The sequence below is a fragment of the Solenopsis invicta genome, chromosome 14 (assembly GCF_016802725.1).
Source record: "Solenopsis invicta isolate M01_SB chromosome 14, UNIL_Sinv_3.0, whole genome shotgun sequence".
Taxonomy (NCBI): domain Eukaryota; kingdom Metazoa; phylum Arthropoda; class Insecta; order Hymenoptera; family Formicidae; genus Solenopsis; species Solenopsis invicta.
This window is the reverse complement of record NC_052677.1, coordinates 13,467,855-13,488,614: the sequence shown is the minus strand read 5'-3', so window position 1 is coordinate 13,488,614 and position 20,760 is coordinate 13,467,855. Positions and strand designations below refer to the sequence as shown.

The 20,760-nt window shown below is 43.7% G+C and overlaps 1 protein-coding gene across 1 annotated transcript in view; it reads right to left on the bottom strand.

The window, feature by feature from the left end:
- Positions 1 to 20,760, bottom strand: part of LOC105196223 (ATP-dependent RNA helicase DDX24) — a 48,924-nt gene that overhangs the window by 6,722 nt on the left and 21,442 nt on the right. The gene's annotated exons all lie outside the window — the stretch shown is intronic.

Genomic DNA, 20,760 nt, shown 5'->3' with positions numbered 1-20,760 from the left:
ATCGCGACGATCTCCGCCGCAGGCGGAGATACATCAATACGAGAGTCGCAGAAGCGGAGAGGTTCTTTTGCCAAAAAGGATGTTCCGCAAGAAGAAAGCGAGATAGAGGAGGGAGAGAGAGAAAGAGAGAGCGACGGGTCCAGAGTCTCCGGATTGCCGCAGACCGGTGGACGCGAGCGCGGGCGCGGGCGGCTCGGGGGACCATTCGGGAAGATATTCGCGCGGGATCGTTAAACGAATCCGCACACGCGGACCCCTTTGATCGGAGCGCGCGCGCGTCTTTCCGCTCCGGCCACGCCAATAAGACGCTGACGTAACTCCGCAATCTCAGCCGCCGATCAAGTGAGCTCTCGGGATGAGCGAGAGACCGCTCTCGTTCGCGCTCACCGCGAGCGCTCTCCCTGGGTAGATAGAGGCGCACGGATGAACGGACGAGTGGACGGGCGGAGTTTCCTCGACCGAGAGAGAGAAGCGAGAGCACGGCCTGGCGCTCTCCTCTTCCCTTCTCGCTGTCACGGAGGAAGGAGGAGATCAGCCGGACCGACCAGGCAGGCAGGCAAGCGAGCAAGCGAGCGAGCAGGCAGGCAGGCAAGCAGGCAGGCAGGCAGGCAGACAGGCTAAGATCGGCGACTACGAGGGAGCGAGAGAGGAGCCCCCCGCGAGTACCGTTACTTCCTCGGGGGGCCCCCAGGACCAGACGTGTAATTTATATATCGCCCCTACGTACCTACCCGTCGCGCGGACTCCGCGAAAGTATACGGCTTTTTTTACGACTCGAGGACGAGGGATCGCGAGGGGAGGTACGGGACGGCAGGGAGACGAGGAAACGCGAGGGCCACGAGGGGGTCGAGCGAAGGGAAGTCGCGGCAGCTTCTTTCCTCCATTGTACCCGTCCTCTCTTTTTCACCCATGTGAATCGCGTTTCTCATTCTCCCTTTTTGTTTTTTTCTTTTTTTTGTCTCATATCTTCTTCTTTTACCGCCTCTTTCTCCGTTCCTTCTTTCTGTCGTAAACGAAGGAGCAGGGTCCTCAGATGCTCGCGAAACAATCGCGTACGCCAATTACGATCGCGGTTGCAGCTTGCCGAATGTGTACTCCCTCCTTCCTTACATATTTTCGGCCCGTACACGACGCTTTCGGTCCCTTCGATAACGATGGCCCAACTAGGCGCGTCCGTCCGATTGCAGCCGGATCGATACACCGATCGCTCGCAATGCCAGATGTCGCCGATCGCGAAACACGGCAACCATTGCAGTAAAAGAATAGGGAAAACTTTTTTTTGCATCGCGCGCGGTTTTCTCGACATAATCTTAAACGTAAGATCGGATCGGTAATTTGCGGGGATTGAGGAAATAATTATCAAGCTGGTTGAAAACTCTTTTTCCCTCGTTCTTTCTGGCGATGAGGCGACGGCGGCGGTGAGTGAACCCTCGGCCGGGCTTAGCGATCTCACTCATCGTTCTTCCCGCCCGTGACGAACCGGGACTAGTTCGAGAAGCGACAACGAAGTTCCTGGTAACGCCCTTGGTAACCCGTCGCGCCCAGTTCCGCAATACGCGGCGCGATACGCCGATCGGTAGTCATTATTGTCGCCTGGTATTCCGCTCGGTCATCGTGGGCTCGCGGGCGAGCGAGAGCGGAAGAGATCGCGAGGGCGAAGAGCGCGATTCGTGACGCTGCCCGTAGAAACAGAAGCCAGATATACTCACTGTCAGGCAGTGATTTAAGCATTACAATATAATGACTCTGGATCCCAAAGGTTCGAACTTATTCTCAAAATTTACATTTGTCCACATTGTATAATTATTAACTAATTAAATAATTTAATGCAAGAGTAACATTTACTGAAGATACACCGTATATGTTACATTAATAAGCTTGTCATATGAAAAGTTTGCTAAAATAATAGATGTGGTGTATCAGATAAAGTTAAAAATGCAGTATTATTTCATTTTTACGATATGCGTGATATTTCGACTTTTAACAGTTGCCGGAGCAAATACGAGTTTCGGTGAAAAAAATTCACATGTTTCGGCACACAAAGAGGCCCTCGAGAAAACGTGAATTCGCGCAACTGCGTATCTTTTAGCAATTTGCGGCTGTTAGAAGGGGGACGAGAACACGTCGACATTCTCGCGCCGCCGATCCACGAGTCGTTGACTCACCGCTCTCGCTCGCGCTCTCGGTATTTTTACATTTTACGTAATTATCGGGAATGATTGCCGCTGACAAGTTCGAGCGGCCTGCCTGTCCGTTGTCGGGATACCGCGGCCGTGCCATAAGTACATCCGGACGCGGATACGAGGTATACTACGAGCGCTCGTTCCCTCGGTACACGTTCCCTCCTCCTCGCGCAACCGATCCTGCACGCAGCCGCGCTTTGACACGGCGGGATCGCGATGACCCACGATTTATACCATTGCGCGGGACTATGTAAGCTGAGAGGAGGACTATGTACGCGAGGTGTATATATGTGTGTGCGTGTTACCGCGGATACGCATGCAAATGCACGCGCGCGTCACTGATGCGACCACGTCCATTAGGATTGATCGGCAACATTAATACAAGTTAGTGCCGACATGCTCGCTGCCCGTTGGATTCTACGGTCCGTCTTTCTTCCTCTCTCTCTCTCTCTCTCTCTCTTTCTCCCTTCCCCTTCTCTTTTGGGATTCTCTTCTACATGCGCTCTATCCGCGAAGAAGTTCCCTCTCTCGTCCTCCTCCCGTGTCCCTCGTGTGCTTCTCCGCGTCTAGTGATCTGCGATCTTGCGATTCCGCGACGTGCCACGCCGTTCCGAAGTCGTCGTCCCGTCGTACGGATAGAGGGAAAGAGTGAGAAAGAGGAAGAAGGAGAGCTATCGGCCATCAATGCCTACTTCCGACAAGGTACCTCGTCCGTCGTACATAGAGTACTACCCGACGGCGAATCGTGGATATTCAACGGTCCGTCCGGATGGAGGAATGCCGGACGCGGTTAAAAGCGAAACGGATCACACCGATAGCGGCCGGATAATCGTCATCAAGCTCCGGATATCGTAGAAAAACGTATCGTGTGTAATCGAGATGGAATGCCCGTCGGTCAGGGGGACACGTCTGCTCGAAAAATGTCGCAAAAGTGGTTTTTCCACTTGTATTATAGTTAGGTAACAGAATAATCAATGGCCTGCGTGTTGGTAGAATTATAATTGGCGGCGTATTATATAAAGTACCAATTGAACAGAATTGCAACAATTCTACCGCTGCCCCGTTTATCTTTAGTATCAATAATTTTTTTTTAATTTTTTTTTATTACCACAGTTATATATATTTTGTTGTTCATCCGCGATAAGTGCAGGGATCAGTTGGCGTGATAATGGGCAGGCGGCTAATTGGATAATTGCTCAACGGTGATACTTCCCTGGAAACCTATACACATCCAGGAGTGTTCGTCCCTCGGTCGATCGCAGCGTCTCGAAGAGCGGAGCCGAGCGCTTAATCCTCACGCTTATAACCCCGTCGATTTTATTATATTGCGTATAATTTATGTGCACGCGGCGAGAGACCCGTAACGTCTACTTATCTTCGGCGCGGCGTGGCGTTATCTTCTTGTTTACTATTAGCGAAGTGCGCACGATAATGATACACGGGCAATTTAATCGTGCCATCTTATCGCGCGATCTTCGGCGATTCACCCCGCGCTCGCGCTTGGCGCACTTCGAGGTCGCAACCCTTGGATGAGTCGATCGTTATTTTACAAGCACCGTCTCTCGCCCGTCTTCGCGGCTCGGCGTCTCCGCCGGTTATTCCAAGGCGATTTAAGGGGTAACTGGAGGAAGGCGGTGCGCTATATTAATGTCTCGAGACATCTATTTAGTGAGTAAAGTCCCGGGTGAATCTCGCTCACGTAAAAACAATCACGCGCTCTTCACAATACTATGTAACAATGATTACCGACTTTTTAGAAATGCTCAGTGCGGTGATTTATGATATTTATAACATTCATTTATTAATTTATAGAACGCTTTGTAATTTTTTTGGTGGATTACGTAGACCCTTAAGAAGTGTCCAAGTGGCCGCGTAACTTCAGAAATAAATTCAGAACATGAAAATGGTATAAATGTTCATGTACATTACAAGTTAATTTACGCGATTTAATTAAATTAAAATTAAAATAATTTTCTTAATATTGTAACAGACAAAAAATGTCAAATTTATAGTTAATTTTATTATTTTATTAGGTAAATATTTTTTTTTTTTATATATTATTTATTCGAAATTTCATTAAACTTAGGCAAATTAATTGGCAGGTTTCTATGGTACAGTAACATATTTACATGTTTACATTGTATATATTATATATTGTATATTCATTTAGTAAAATTATAAAATAATCAAATTGTCCTTAATAAAAGTCTACACTGAGAAAAAAAATTTGTTGAAAAACTAAAATATTTAGTCCGATACGCACGACTAAATATTGAGTTGATTTAATTAATTCTTAGTTAAAAAATTGGAATGATTAATATAAATAAACGACATCTTTTTTCGTGCAACTAAATAATTGTTGAATCAACCCAATTTTTAGTTGTGCGTATCGGACTAAATATTTTAGTTTTTTAACCAATTTTTTTTCTCAGTGTAGTAATTTTTCGACTGTTACAGTATTAATAAAATTATCCATGTCTCGATAGTTAAATCGAATTGATCTATAATGTATACTTTTGTATTTTTAATTTATTTCTAAAGCAAGAAACTTGTTATGCAAGTTTCTTTTTACTACGAGACTTTTTTTTTCTTTTGCCTTAGGCATCAAAATGTTTAGTCTCGATAGTAATATTACATATTCTAATAGTCTTTTTAATCATAATTGCAGAGGTCTTGCAGGTTTAAATTTATTTCGAGAATACTGCAGGGTGATGGAAGTAACCTTTGAAAATGAAATCTTCGAGGCTCGAACTCGGGGCCCCAGCCTCGCATGTCTCGGAGTCACTCACCACATGATACACTCCGTACAGAATCGCTTAACTTCTTCGCCGACTTGACGTACGCACCAAAACGCAAAGTCGTGCAAACCTCGCGAGCGTAAATTTTCCCGCGCGGTTCGCAGGTACGCGCGAAGTATCATAGGTCGCGAGAGTTTTGCGATTTGCGCGGCGCGGTGCGGCGTCGACTAACCGGCCGCAACTCTCTCGCATAAGCACGCGGCGCTTATTACACGCGCGTTCTTTTTAAGGGTCTCCTCCGTGCGTGCATGCGCACCCGCGAAAATTACGACTCGCCGGAACGATAAAAGCGTTCCTTTCTTCCTCCCTCCTACCTTCTCACTCTTTGTTGGCGACTCCGGTCTCAACGAAACACGGATGCGGAGATATACGCATGCACGCGTAGGTACCCGTACCCGAGGCGAGGTATGTACGAGGCTTTTGGGCAACCCGGGCTATTAAACTCGAGGATTTGGCCACGCCTATCGCAATCATAGTGATTACCCGACGCGCATTACAATGCAAATGCTAGTTAATTCTCATCGTGCTCGTGCGCTCCGTCCCCTTCGGTTTCGTCGCCACCCCTTTGGAGATCGTTTCGCGCTAAAACGACGGACATACGCATCCCGCTCATCTCCCTCCCGATCTCTCATCGTCCTTCGTTTCGCCCTCGTGGATTCTTGTCTTTCATCGTTGGAAAAAAAGGATACCGCGAAGGAAGACGGATTAGGATCCGCCGACGAGAAAGCTCGATATCTCGTCGACATACCTCGCTACCTTGTGCGAAATAAAAGAGAACGAAGATAGACCGATCGGAGGGAGGGGGAGGTCGACATGCTTCGAATTCCTTGGAGTTTTAAAGGCGTCTCATGAGTGTGTCTTAGGGCGGACTCTTGACTTGTTGACTCCGGTTTGTCTGTCCGTTAATCTTACAAGGGTCTCGTACTCCTCCTGTTTTCTTCGAGTCCAAATATTTTCAAATCTTTCGCGAATAAACAAGCTACCAATATAAAACGCCAATGGCAAATTGTTGATGACAATTTGCAACGTATACTGTTAATAATATCATATGTACAATAAATTCTTTCTTTCTCTGCATTTCACTAATTTGATTTTAAAATCTCTCAGATACACAAACTTACGAGTTGCTTCGACGTATCAAAAGTATAATGTCCTGTAATTTGGAATATTACATAGCTACGGAAGTTTATTCCTCCGTTTAATTATATAAACACGGTTCGAGAGGCGTACGCGGATCCAATAAACCCGCGGGATCATTTGGAGTCATATGAGACTCCACGTCCGATGAGTATCGTTTACTGTTCTATATCGGAGTGAGGAGGATGGAGGGTCGCGGGTTCGCAAAAAGTAATCGGCATGCGGCCCATAGTGCTGACTTTAATATCAGGCGGGAGCACCGTCATCGTCCTTCCTCTTGCCGCTAATTATAATGATCTCAAATTAACGACCGCGTCGCGGCGCGACGTGTGTGCACGCACCGAAACGCGTATACGCACACACGGCGTGCAACCATCGTAAACGATGATGTTTATGGACGAGGGAAAAAAAGAGAAAAAAGGAGGCTGGTCGAGGAAGACAGAGGAAAGGCGAGAGAGAGAGAGCGAAAGAGAGGGAGAGGGGGAACTTAGAACGCTCGTCGTGCAATTACACAGGTCGATAATGTATCTAAATAAAGTTATTATCCGACGTGTCGCTCTCATTATATTAGCCAAGCGAATCGCGTGGTAAGCGAATATGTACACACCGAGTGAGCGGTGCGTGGATGCGTACGTATTATACATGTGTGCGAATACCCGTGCAATGGCCACGCCACGTAATAATAATCCGATGCTGATGAGCGCGGGATCTCTCCCTCGCTCGCGAGGATGACCCGCGCGATCCTGCATTTTCCTGCTGCGAGATTCGCGAGGAGGTCGTTATAATAAGATTAGAGGGATAATAAAATCCTAGATAAGACGTGTGTGTGTGTATGTGTGTGTGTGTGTGTTAATAAAATATTAAAATACTCAATACGCGTGAAAAATTAAAAAGAAAAACGATAAATCTTGTAAAATTAATCTAAACGATAAACTCTTCTAAGTCCTCAGACTGCACGCATTGGAAACTAATAAATTATTATTACTATTATTATTATGAAACCAATAAAAACGTAATTAACCAATTAGAATTTATTAAATTAGTATAGGATTAAAATTTTTTAAATCTGATCGAAGTCTAATCGTCAATTCTCAACACTTAACTCTGATACGAGCTTTGTACGCGTTGCATACATCGAAACAAAATTCTTTGAAAATTTTAACCGAACTTTTCTTCTATGTAAAAAGGAATCTATATAAAAAAAATAAGTACTGAAAAAAGAAAAGGAACGGAAGTCCGAACGAGCGATTAGAGATTAGGGACGGATAACAAGAAAATGCCATAATTGCGCTACAGTAATATACGTACATCTCGATTCGGATCGGAAATTTCGGTCGTCGTAATTAGTGCGTTTGCGATCGAGAGTCCGGCGCGAGATGGACACAAAAATCGCCGTAAAAAGCCGAAACTCATTATCTGGTTTTTGCCGGCGCATCGCTCGTGGTACCTGCGCGCATAACCCGATCCAAATTAGGTTTGGAACGATCGCTTGCACGCGACGGGAAAAAACGGGGAAGAGCAATTAAGTCGACAGGCGTGTTTCGATGCCGCGGCTATCTGGGTCAGTCGGCAAAGCGGGCTCAGAAAGAAAATATGACTGTTTCTAATTTTCCGAATTTACGCGAGGCCGTTCTTGCGCGTTAATATTTTTTTTCTTTACTGCTGTAAAGAGAACATTGTCATTATTGATATCCTTCGAGCAACAGAATTATTTTTTGAAGCCAATATGGCACGCTGCTTCTCGGCAGAGTTATGAAATCATTTATTTCCGGTTATCGACTTAAGTGTCAGGAACACAGCGCGGGGTGCTGCATTGAATTGATGCTTTTAAGGAACAACTTTTGAATTAATTGATCCGGCTTGAAATATACCTGAGGGTCGGGCGAAGGCTAAATTGCGCGATTAACCATCGCGCAAATATTAACTCTCCCGCGCGCACGGAGAGGACGTGTGCGTTTTCTCATAGGATCCGAAGGGGGATCTCGGGTTGTGCCAGACCGGTCTGCGCGCGGTGCGCTGCGCGGCGCGAAAAAATGACGACGCTGAAAGAGAGGCGAAGTGGCCTTTTTGCGCGGGCCACTCGCGATATTTCATGGCACTTTTACAGATATTATGTGGAACGCCGGGCGCACACCGTGCGATAAATCATTTTGCAACAACGTATACCGCGTCGGGAGAATCCCCAATGTCGAAGCCGCAGCCGCGCCGCGCTGCGCCGCCGCGGCTGCGACGGAGGCGGGGCGCGGATTTATGCGCAGATAGCGAGGACGGGTTAAATGCATAATTCAAGATGGCGAACGCAAGTAGCAACGAGGGTGTAACATATTTACACATCGTGAATGTCATGCAACATTCATAGGCGGTGCGATGCGATGCGCCGCGGCGTGCACAATTTCTAGGAACTCGTTTTTTAATATCGCGCCGCGCGCGACAATGCCGCGCCGGAAAGACATCGCGTATCGTAACATCGCGGGGATCATCGCGAAAGATAGACATATGTCATATATATATCATCGCGAAAGATAGACATATGTCATATATATATATATAGAGAGAGGAGTTGCTGAATGCATCGCTCTTAAATCGTTAACCTTATTAATATTTTATATTTTTTATATATTATAATTTATATTATTGTCACTAAATGTTACTCATATTAATATAAAGTAAATGAGAAATGTAGATGAAAATTTAACAGATTTCATCTCTTGTTTTGTGCTATCATTTCAAGTCATCAGGTATACTTATATTGATTTTTTTCCAATGTATTTAACCGATAATAATGTAATTGTGCAATTTTATATTGAACTTTTATTGCACATTTAAATTAAAAAAATCGTCGAAAACTGATTTTAGTGCTCAAATAATAATTACCTAAGTAAATTTTTATATTTTTATTATATTTGTGCTATTATTACCTATAATGTAAAAAAAGTTTATTATGGACTATTTTACATTATATATATATATATATATATATATATATATATATATATATATATATATATATATATATATATATATATATGCCTGAAATTACAGTTATTACATTTTTAAAAATTAAATATATTTTTATAAAATCTATAATGTTTCCTAAATCATACCACCACAAATCATTTTATTACAATAAATGATATTAATGTGAGACTGATAATAATAAAACTAATAATTGAATATAAATAAAAATAAATTCGAGCCAGTTTTATTTCGACGTCTTTATCTTTTCATTACTGTGTTATTTATTTATTATTAAATATTTTATCCTTTTTTCCATAAATTATTAATAAAATATGTATCAACTAATGATTTCTTATATTTTTAATTATTTTTATTGTTAAATTCAGAGATTATACAATTTACGAGATCCAAGTTCGATTTAAGCAATCGGTCGCCTAATCGTGCAGCACGTAGCTAAAAGATGAAAAGGTAAATTATATTATTATTGTACCCGAAACATCAAGCTACACTTTCCAATGTTCATTTATATACAAATCAAGTATACCGAATAGGAAATATAACAAAAAAATAACTCGAGTAGTTCGCTTTCGGTAACTTTCCTCTACGTTTTGTCGTACACCACCGATTCGACGCGACGTCGCGTTTAATGACTGTCGCCGTGGACTTGGAACGAAATCTCTTTATGAGGCCGAATCAAAGCGGACGGTACGGATTTATCCGATGGCAGAGGCTGCACACAGAACGTGGGATGCGCTTACTACGCGGCGCATCTCATAATGCCGTCCTCGAATGCGAATCCCACTGCAGCTGCACTTGCCTGAAAGGAGGCTGCTCGCTACGCCTGAACGATGACAATGAGATGCTTGATCGCGTGTCCGAGGAGCATCCTTCTTCGCGATGATGAGACAACCGCGAGAGCCCGTGAGTGCGCGCGCACCGTTATTGTTACTCCCATAACCGGCGCGCGCGGCGATTACGTCGATTACCGAGGGACGTGGTGCAAAACCGCTCGTTGATATTCTTAACCGCCCCGCGAGCGCGGCGTTAATCGGCGAACTAAATATACATCGCTGCGATCGTCGGGCGTCGTTTTGCGCGGCGAACAGGTCGCCTAATTTAAGAGTCGTTCGGACGCCGTTGAGACGACTTTTCGATAAGCGAATCCGGTCTGCGACTCGTTCCGAGAACAGGATAAAATACTGGGCCCACACTCCGAGTTTCTCTCTCCAATGGGGATAAGTTACGTTGCTTCAAACGGACGATAAAATCTATACTTGTACGTGTAGCTTCGACGTTACGAAGTAATCTCTTTTTAGATTTTGTCAGAGACATCAGATGAAAAGAGTGTTACGCAATGTAGAAATCATAAGAAAATTAGCCAAAATAGTTTCAGAATAAAATTATCCCAAAGGGATAATCTCTCCCGAGAAGGTTTTAATCTTCTCGTGGGGGTTTTTAGCTCCTTTCTTCGTCGCTCTCTTTTTGTTCGTTTGCCAACGACGCAATTTAGTCCTCGCGAGTCTCTCGCAGGCCTGGCGACGAGGACGCGAAATGGAATGCATAATTGATCTACGGCGAGTAGCGCGCGACCGAGAGTGGCTGACGAACGAATGTTAATAAGCGCGAGACAAAGTGCTACTAAGACCCGGCCTCGCCGTCAGGATTGGCGTGTCTGCGACGGCGCGTGTTTCCATAATCTTATTTATAATGCTAATTTAAAGTGCCGCGCGACACCGCGCATTCAAATGTCATCCCTCTTCTTAATGCGACGGCCGGCGGCCGAGTGACTGCAGGAAGTCACCCGTGTGATTTAAAGCGACGACGAGGCCGCCGCCAGCTGCCATTGTCCGTCGTTTGCGAAATTTAATTTCACGAATGGGTCCCGCCTTTACAAAATTTATTATGGGAACGAGAATCGTGATTTTAATCTTCGTCATTCTTGCATCTTTGTAAGAAGGTTTATTAACCTTTTCGCTTCCATTGTGGCCGTATGACTGTGTATCTATAAATTGTAATATAAAATATTACTGCGCGGTCTATATTTTTATCTGCCAATATTTATTAGTTCCTTGTCTCGGTGGTAAAGATAGTGGTAAAGACTTTAAACTTGTACTTTGATGTATATTTCAATGAAGACTTCTCAGTGTATATAGTGTATTATCATCTTTCATTTGTTATCGTTAAAGTTCGGTGACAATTATCATAATATACATACAATAATACAATAAGAGCTCATTAAAATATTTTAATTATTCATGAAAAGAAATTGACATTTGTATAACAATTTTGCAATGCAAATTATTATACATAGTTGCATTGAAAAAAGTTTAAAAACTTATAATATTTAATCTGATACGTACAACTAGATATTAAAATAATTTAATTGATTCTTGGTTAAAAAATTTTAATGGTCAACGTGAATAAGTTGTACCTTTTTTGTGCGACTAAATAATTGTTGAATCGATCCAAAGTTTAGTATTAATTAATCATATCGAACTAAATATTACAATTTTTTAACGAATTTTTTTCTTAGTGTGTGATAGCAAAGTCTTTGAACATTTTCAAGATGTTAGAATGTTTTTTACGGATCGTCTATTATTCTAATATTTACAAAAATACGAACAAACTCTTTTTGTAGCCGTTAAATAATTTGGGAATGTGAAAAGAGTTAAAAAGGAGCGAGATTAATGCCTATTTCCACCAACGCAGATTAACTTTGATCTCAGTTTAACTTACTCTTTATCTCACTTTAGTTTTAAGAATTAGGAAATATAAAGAGTAAGTTGAACCGAGAAAGTTACTCTGCATTAGTGAAAATGGGCATAAAAGGATTTTCATCGTTTCGATCAATTTCAGCGCGAAGTGCAAATTGGTCGTGACGAACGTCAGGAAATTCTGACGAGTCGCCTTGATAAAGAAAGTGACAGATACGCAGCCAAGTGCGGACGCACGTGAAATGTAACGCGTTGGATTCAGCCGCGTCGCGGACTCGTGCAGCAAGGCGCGTACTATCGCGCGAGGGTATACGCTCTTTTACCGCGGTAACCCGCTTTACGTGCGGCGCGTTCGCGCGATAACTCGCGCTACCGCTTTGTCTTATCTCCGTCGCGATTGCGCGGTACCGTTTTCCTCCGCATTTGCATAAGGTCTCGCGTACAGCCGCGGCCATCGGCGCATCGTCGTCGTCGTCGTCTCGCGCGAGTGCTACGCGCCGCGGCGCGTTACGCCGAACGCAAGCGAGGCGGAGGCTCTACGGGCAATAAGTCTCCCGGGAGCGGCGTTTCGAAATGAGTATTTGCACTTTTCATTTCAATTCCCGTGCGGCGCGATATATCATGCGTTCTATTACTACGCGGCCATCGGCGCATCACGCGCGGTCGCGCTTCGCAGACATTAGCGCGCTAACGTGAGCGTGTAAGTGCCTTTTTATCTTGCGCCTTTACGCGGCTATTTATGCGACTTACACGCGGGATCGCACGGGCGCGAGCCGTTAAATTGAACACGAAAGTTACAGCCGTGCACCTAAATTGCGCATTAACGCCGCCGTCTGCGCTCGTACGTAACGGATTTTAATAAAGCGACGATGATGCGCCGGATATTAAAGAGAATACTCGTAAAAAAAAACACAAGAAGAAGAAGAAAAAAAAAATCCTCCATCCCTTTATTATCATCCGTTCTCAGGCCATCTCTCCTAGTGAGATCTTTCAGGAAAAGATCGCGTCACTGATATAAAAAAGTTGCAAATTACGATCACAGAATAATCTCTCTCCTCAGAAATTTTTTTCTTCCCGATATTTTCTTCAGTGACAACAATAAAAATTTTCCCACCCCAATACCACTTCGCGCTTCATCTTCGCCTCGCGAAGAGGCGATCTCAGATGTAATTTACTCAAGAGGAGAAAAAGATAGAGCAGGAAGAAGGGAGAGAGAAAGTGCGTATCCCTTGATGGAATTGAGATTGTTTTCAGTAGCGCGGCAGCCAATTGGCGGCTGGGCCGATGAAAAACGCGCGACCTCAGGCATATACTGCCCTTTGTCCATTCCCATTTGAAATTCTTAAAAGTGCCCCGTCCCTCCCATACGTTCCTTTTTTTTGCCATAAAGGCGAGAACACCAGACAACAATAAGATGAGGAGTGTTCGTTCGGTTAAAGTGGCGATGGCGACGATAAAAATCCAAGTACCTTGCAATTACATCTGCAGGTAAGCAAGGTTCGCGACTAGCGATGGCTACGAACGTGCGGGTTAAGTCAATGGCCAATGAACAGCCGTCTTTCCAACAGCCTCGGACACGCGTTCACTCCTAAACTCACCGGTTCGATTAAGAAAGTCGCTATTGGAATTACGACTCAATGTCCGACATGCAGTTTTTTTTCTAGAAGATCCAAACAACGTTTACCTATTACAGATACATCGCATTCCACTTTAGAAACTCTCGTCGAACAAAATCGAACAAAATGTAATGAAAGAGGTTTCTAAATCAATAACATCTTATTACTGTATCAGAACCGTACTTTTATACAACTACCATTGCGTACGACAAAATGAGAATGGTATCACTTGTTTTGGTAATTGCTTTAATCGTGCGAAATTGACGGCTGTAAAAGCTATTTCATGTTAAACATCGAAGGCTTTATTGCGTTTAATATCAGAGGTAGGAAACTGCGTCTTGGTCGTGCACATCACTACCGTCGAAGACCCCACGGCAGCCTCGGCGGAGTGCTTGGCTTCTGCGGCTACTAACAGAAGACGCGCGGCGAAAAAAGGGGCACCTCTTGCGTAGCACCTGCCACCTCCTGCTTACATTGCCTTACTCAACTTCATTTACACGTGCATTACTCGTCTAAATACTCGCCGAAGATTGGCGCATCGCCTTCGAATGCGTTGTGTTACGCGGGAGTGCCCGCATGCATCGCGAGATATCAAGAGATGTAAAGAAGCGAAGTGAGTCCTTCGGACGCAGAAGCTCGCGAGAACCTCCTCTCGAGAATACCCTTCGCGATAAAAAAAAAACTTTACTCTGAACAAAAGTTATGAAAATGTATGTAAAAAGTTAGTACGTTATTTTACATTTCTTTTTATTGTTATTTTATATTTTATAATTTAAAATGCGTTTTTTTTGTTTTTATACTTTTTTCAAATAAATATCTCTCTTAATCCTTTCGAGTCTGATTTTTTTTTAAAAATAGGATATATTTAGTTATTTCTAAAAGTTCAAGGAATTTTGCTTCATACAAAAATAAAGTCAAAATATAAAAATTCAAAATCCAAGAATAAAATATAGTGCTAATATATTTATTGTGTGATTTTATATACCTATTCAAATTCACGAGACTACGCGTCGAATAAATTATTTGGGCCTAAAACGCAGTTCTAGATTAAACAAATTTTTTTAAAGGGAAAGGACACATATACGCACCACTGGATCCGAAAGAGTTAAACGGTTAATATCTGTGAGAAATAAATAAATATCGCATTTGAACTTCGCGACTCGAAATAGAAATTAACAGCTGGGATTTTAAAGCGTTCACTTTTGCGGCTGCTATTTTTACCCCATTGCTTTTTCCTCCCCCAATCCTCTGCTTTTTCTTCATAGTAATCCGAGAAGAGAAATCGATATGACCTCGCATAAAGTCAAATTAAATCTACGGTGTTCTCGGTAACCGCGACGGTAAGGATGGAAATTCCAGTTATAACCGTGGTTAGTCTTAGGAAGCAAATTCTATTTTTTTCTTTTTCTGTCCCTCTCTTTCCTTTCTCTCTCTCCTCCTCTCTTTTGCCAATGTTGGCTGATTCCATTGAATGAGAATAACTTAGGCAGAAAGTTCCAAGATAAATCTCTAGACCGATAATACGGTCGAGAGATTTATAGGGACGTCGCGATCGGAACTCTCTCGGGCGTTAGATGATGGTACAACACTTGCTAATAAACCGGAGCGAGAGGGATATTAAATATCAGAATGAAATTCCATCGGCCGACACGCGCGTGCCTGTGAATACGCCTCCCTACATTATTATAGTCGGGGACGGCTATACTGCGTATATTTTATTAGCTAGATTAATTATAAACCTAGCAATGCATTTTAAAAAAATGAGAGAGAGAGAGAGAGAGAGAGAGAGAAACATAGAGCCGTTGACTCCAACGGGGTCGCGCGGTGCATCACGATATAATCTATACGATTGTAATGGGAATATTTATTCCGCGACGTGTGCCTCGCAGTCGCGGAAACGAATTCCCGCATCGCGAGAGAGAGTCGAAACAATCCGTACAATGATAATTACGACGTCTGAATGAACGCGCGTGCATGCTTGCATGCGATTCGCGACGCTTTACGACTAAAGTAGACAATCGTTTATATTAACGGAACGACACAAAGTGCTGTATATTAAAGAGACTGCAGGGGAGGCTGTGATCAGGCTGCACCGGCGCCACAAAAAAATTCGCCGCGCAATTCCCCGTCGTACTTTACGATACTCAACTCGGGGATCAAAATCGATATAATTGCGCGCTAAACGTTAGTTAGCCGCCGCTGGGCCCACGGCGTCCCACGGTCGATAAAGGCCACTACTCGTCGAGCTAAACGCGCGCATCAGAAAATTCGCGCGGATTAAGATTAGAGATACAATCGGGCGGTAGTTGCTAATGGTTTATTACGCGCTGTCCGCGCGCGTCCCGCAGGCTCGCAGATGCCCGCGCGCTCTTCCTAGCGCTCTCCATGAAAATGACTCGGCTGTTCAGCCTGCGCTCCGAGAGGGCAGCGTTACTCGGTCATGCCTGTCAACGATCCGACAATCGATATCGCGCGCATCGATCGGCACGCCGCGCCGCGCTGCGCCAAGCTGAGCCGGGCCGAGCCGAGCCGAGTACCATCAGGCCAGATCCAAGCCGGGGCCGGCCGGAGCCGTTCCCAATTAGGACGCACGCGCTTCGCATTTTTCAGCGGGCGTTTCATATAAAATAAATGTGCTAACTAACCAATTACAGCGAGACAGCCTCTGGGAGACGACCGGTTGCATCGCCGGCGCTCATTAGTGTCACGCTTAAGTGCCGATTGCACCTTCGCCGTGCAGTGCGGCAGCGCGGCGCGGCCCGGCGCGACGGCAGATGCGATGACGATGATGCATCGCGATTCCACGACCGGCCCCGTGAAAGTCAATATCGCACGCCGGAATTCCGCGATAGCCCGTCAAGCTGACGCGTCGCTTAATCGATGACTCCTCTTTGTGGCGCGTTTTAAAGAAAGTGCAGTCATTATTTCTGAATAGCAGAAACTTACTTTTCAAATAATTCACTGTTTTATTCTGTCTTTGTCTGACGGAAAAGCGTTAGATCCAAGACCTTTGCGCATTGTATTGTTCCAATATATCATTCGTGTATATCGTATACAGAGTTAGGAGTGTCCCTCTTTCGTTCTCGCGTCTCTCTTAACTCGAGAGATAGTTACCTAGGGTGTTTCTTACAATCCAGCATCGGGAAGATGAAGCTCTCACGTCACAACAAATTTTTTTACCGATCTAAAATCCATACCCATCTTTCATTCAAAGATTCCGAAATCAAATTTGTATAATAGAAACAAGTTGAATTTGTATAACAGAAATATGAAGCTAGAAAACACATTAGTGATCGTTTATATACATTATAAAATCAATCAAGTATATAATAATAAATTCGAAACAATAATGAGTTGAATAAAGTTTGAGTTAAAAATTATTATAAGAGTTATTAACATTTTTTTTTATATTATCGTAATGTTATAAATGTTATTTTTATTTTTAAAAATTCTTCATATATTACTTTAATAAACAAACATAATAAAAGTAAATCATTCTTAATAATTCTGCTAGAGCAAGATCAGTGTAAATAATTTTATAATAACAATGATGTAACCTGTTTTTAAATTGTTACAAAATGGAAATATTATATAATATATTTCATTTCTTTTTCCTAATCACTATATTTGACGAATCTTAAATATACGGTCCCAAGAAAATTTGCAATTTAAATACGTTTTATTAATTGATTTCTTCATTTTTTTAGAAATTTATTTTTAATATTTTTTTCAGAAAATGTTGATTAAATCTATATATATATATATTATACATAATGTGTTTAGATTAATAAATTATAGAACAAGCAATAATATATATAAAACAATAAACAGTAACTTTTAACTGGAATGTAAAAATTATTCTAGGTGAATCTTTAAAAAAAAAATGGGGTGGATATTGCCGGGTTAAACGGCGGCTCGGGAGAAACTCGAGGAGCATGGACACGAACTTTCAATTTAAGTTCCCGCGTGACGTTCCGCTTTCGGAACGTGACGGCGCAAAGGGACACACTCGCCGAGGAATCCCCGGCCGCGTGCGAGCGCGCGAAATAAACGCGCCCGATTACGATTCCCGCGCGGCCGACCTTGCGAGCCCATAAAAGTGCATAATCGCACGCCTCGCATCAGCGTGGCAGCGTTTCCCTTGATCTTGGGCCAGCTCCGTGCGGCTCGGCCACGCTCGGGGAGCTTTGTTTTCTCACTGCAGCGGGGGGCCACACCCTCAACAGCTTGGCGCATCTCATACACATTTATATATTTTTATACACACACACACACACACACACACACACCGGTGTAACAATAATTGTTCGCGCCCTTGCGTCGAAAATGGCGCGCCTTGTCCTTGCGAGGCCGCGCAAGGCCGCGTGTGCTCCTCGGCAGCATCCATCGCCGCGCCGCGCCGTGGGAAGATCGCTTCGCGGAGATCTCCTCCTCGCCGATAGACCCTCCGGCTCGCCTTGACTGATCCTTTCCACAGATCAGTAGGCGTGCTACTACTACTATCTACTCGTACATATGCCGCTCTAACTAAACGCGCCTGCGGTAAATATAGAATTAAACGTGGACATCGTCGCCGCAGCCGATGGCATTAATAAGCCTGGCGTGTTTCGCATACGCACCGCGCCGTGTGCCACCCCTCGCGATGTACATAACACATCGCGTCAGATGGGAAATACTCTCGTTGCTGATAATTTTGGTCTCGGTCTCGTTAAAGGGGATCTTCTCGCTATCTTCATTGAGGAGACGCGGTAGCTAATAGATCTGCTATCGGAGAGATCTCGATAGGCCAAAGAGTCATTATTCCGATGTGCTGATATAAAAATAAACGTTAGTGATGGATTACAGAGAATTGGAAGGTGAGTCAGATTAAGGTGAAAAACTCGCGCCACCAGGTAATACAAGGAAGTATGATTGCGCGGAAGAGCAGCCGCTTCTTGACGACTTCAAGAGTTAGTGGAGTAAATTGAAATGAGTGTGGAAGTGAGTCAGCAAACGACTGCTTAGTTTAAAATCAACTGATTCAACTTCTAATTCCATTCAGCCGTCGTTCAGCAATAATATTGTCATTTTGATAATAGTTGTAACATCCGTACATACATCTTTTTGCGTTGCTGCAGGAAAGACGGCGAAGTAAAGCGAATCTCGAATCAAGTATGCAATTATATCTTCGTGGGAACGGAATTTAGTAACGTGATTTATTCAAAGTGGGAGATGAAAAATCTAAAAAGAACTTGGCGAGCGAATTCCGAGGTTGAAAATTGACATAGGTAATTAAATTTAATTCGATTAATAACATTATTATTGGCAGCGCATCGAAAAGAGGGACTCGTTCGGCGGGGTGGGAAAAAAACCCCAACACAGGTTGCAACGATCGCGACGACGTGTTGCGGCAACGAGATACGCACCACTTTGTGGTGCAACTTTTTCAGGATCTCGCGCTACTTCTTCGATCTTGTTAGCAGCTTCGAATGGCATTCCCGTGTACGCTTGGCCGCTCGCGTGAGATTCAGCGATTTTTGCGAAATTCTCATCCGATAACGCGGCGGCCCAGCACGTATCATTTGTGTCCCGCTATTAGCAACTTATTTGCTCGTTAATCTACGTAACACGGCCGTGAGAAATTACCGTAACCCACACCGTCCGGGGATTCGATGCTATCGCGGAGCTGCAATACGGATTCTCGTTGTATTTCGCGAATATCGTACACCGTTACGTCCTTCGGAGCATAACAGTGTAAATTGCGGCGACAATCTCCGTTCGCGGTAGATATTCCCAGAAGTTAGACGGAAATTCGCGCGCGCTTGCTTAACGATCGGCTCGAAATCCGGTGGTGTTTCGCAAACCGCGAAGAAATGATGAGAATATTGGCTGAGACGATGACGACGATGACGACTGGGATCGCTATATGATGCGACGCGTTAGATCACACGAAAACGTCAGCGATGGGACGTGGCGTATTCGCGTTACGTAACGCTTTCATCCGCAAATTTAACGGTAGCGAACCGGCGATTTTTTCCGTCTGTCAACCGGCAAACGATCGTGCCCTCGTGTAATTGTCGATATTTCCCACTTGGCGTAACGCTAACAGTCGCGTAGCATGCGGGAGAATCGATGAACGGAAGAGACAAACTTTCTTAGAAATAGAATTAATATGAATTAAGAGATATATTGATAGAAAGTAATTTCGTAAAATCGTGAGTTCTGACACATTGACTGAGCATTTTATAATTATTATAGAGTCAGCTACGGGCTGAAGAATTTAATGCCCATGGCCGATTATTCTTCATTATTCAACAGAAACAATGTAATGTACAAAAAGTCGAAAAGGAAATAAATCATGAGAAAAAAAGTGAAGGATGAACACAATTACAAATCCTATGATGAAAATAACAATGAATTTTAAGGTCGTACAAGCAGGTGATTTAAGTCGTACGTTTCTTTAAACATGAGTGAACTCGCCATCAGTCAATAAATGTTCGAGCCAATGCAAGACGAGCTGATACGTCTCCCGCGAATAATGTATGTTAAAAGTCAAAGACTGATTTATGTATCTCTAACTCTTATTCCTTTCCGTCTTATTCTTTTCTATGCCTGCACGGCATATGAATACACGTCCTAATTTGCCTAATAGGATTAAAGATCGTCTAGTAAATGTACCGGACGTTTAAGACCTTTATTGCATGCGGTCTGAAAGATTTCCATAAAAAGAACTATAAGAGAGAAACCCGTAATGATGTAATAACGGACGGACGTTCGCATCGGTAATGTATGCTTGGCAAAAAAAATTAAAGCCAAGGTCGTTCCACTTTCCACCCACTCGGAAACCACGGCGATTTGCCCGTAATTTTTACGATCTTATCCGCGATGTCGAAGCGCGCGCGAGCGAATCAGCATTGAAGTGCGAGACGGTGATATAAATTCGAAGTGCGCGCGTGCAAGAAGAAGGCTATCACGCGCGATATCGTCGTCGTTGAATCATACGAGCGTTACCAAATATAGGGACTGCGTTCTGGGTCTTGTTTTATTGAAGTACAGCCGTATATGGAATTCGCATGTAACATTTCAGTCACAGATAGTTGTCTTTTGCGAAAGCGCGCATCATTTTTTTGTGACGGATGCAATTCTGTCGATCGGGCTCGAATCGCCGAACACGACGAATGCGATCATCGAGCGCATCTGGGGGAGAATAAAACGTTCAACGTGTTGAAAGTGAAATTAACTTTTGAAGAACTCGTGGAAAAAGTCGAGCTGAAGTCGAGCGCTTGTCCTTAATGTTAAAGAGAGTGGCGTATCGCGTACATAAACTTCAAACGGAGACGATCGAACGAATCGCCCAACGATCGCTCGCTCGCTC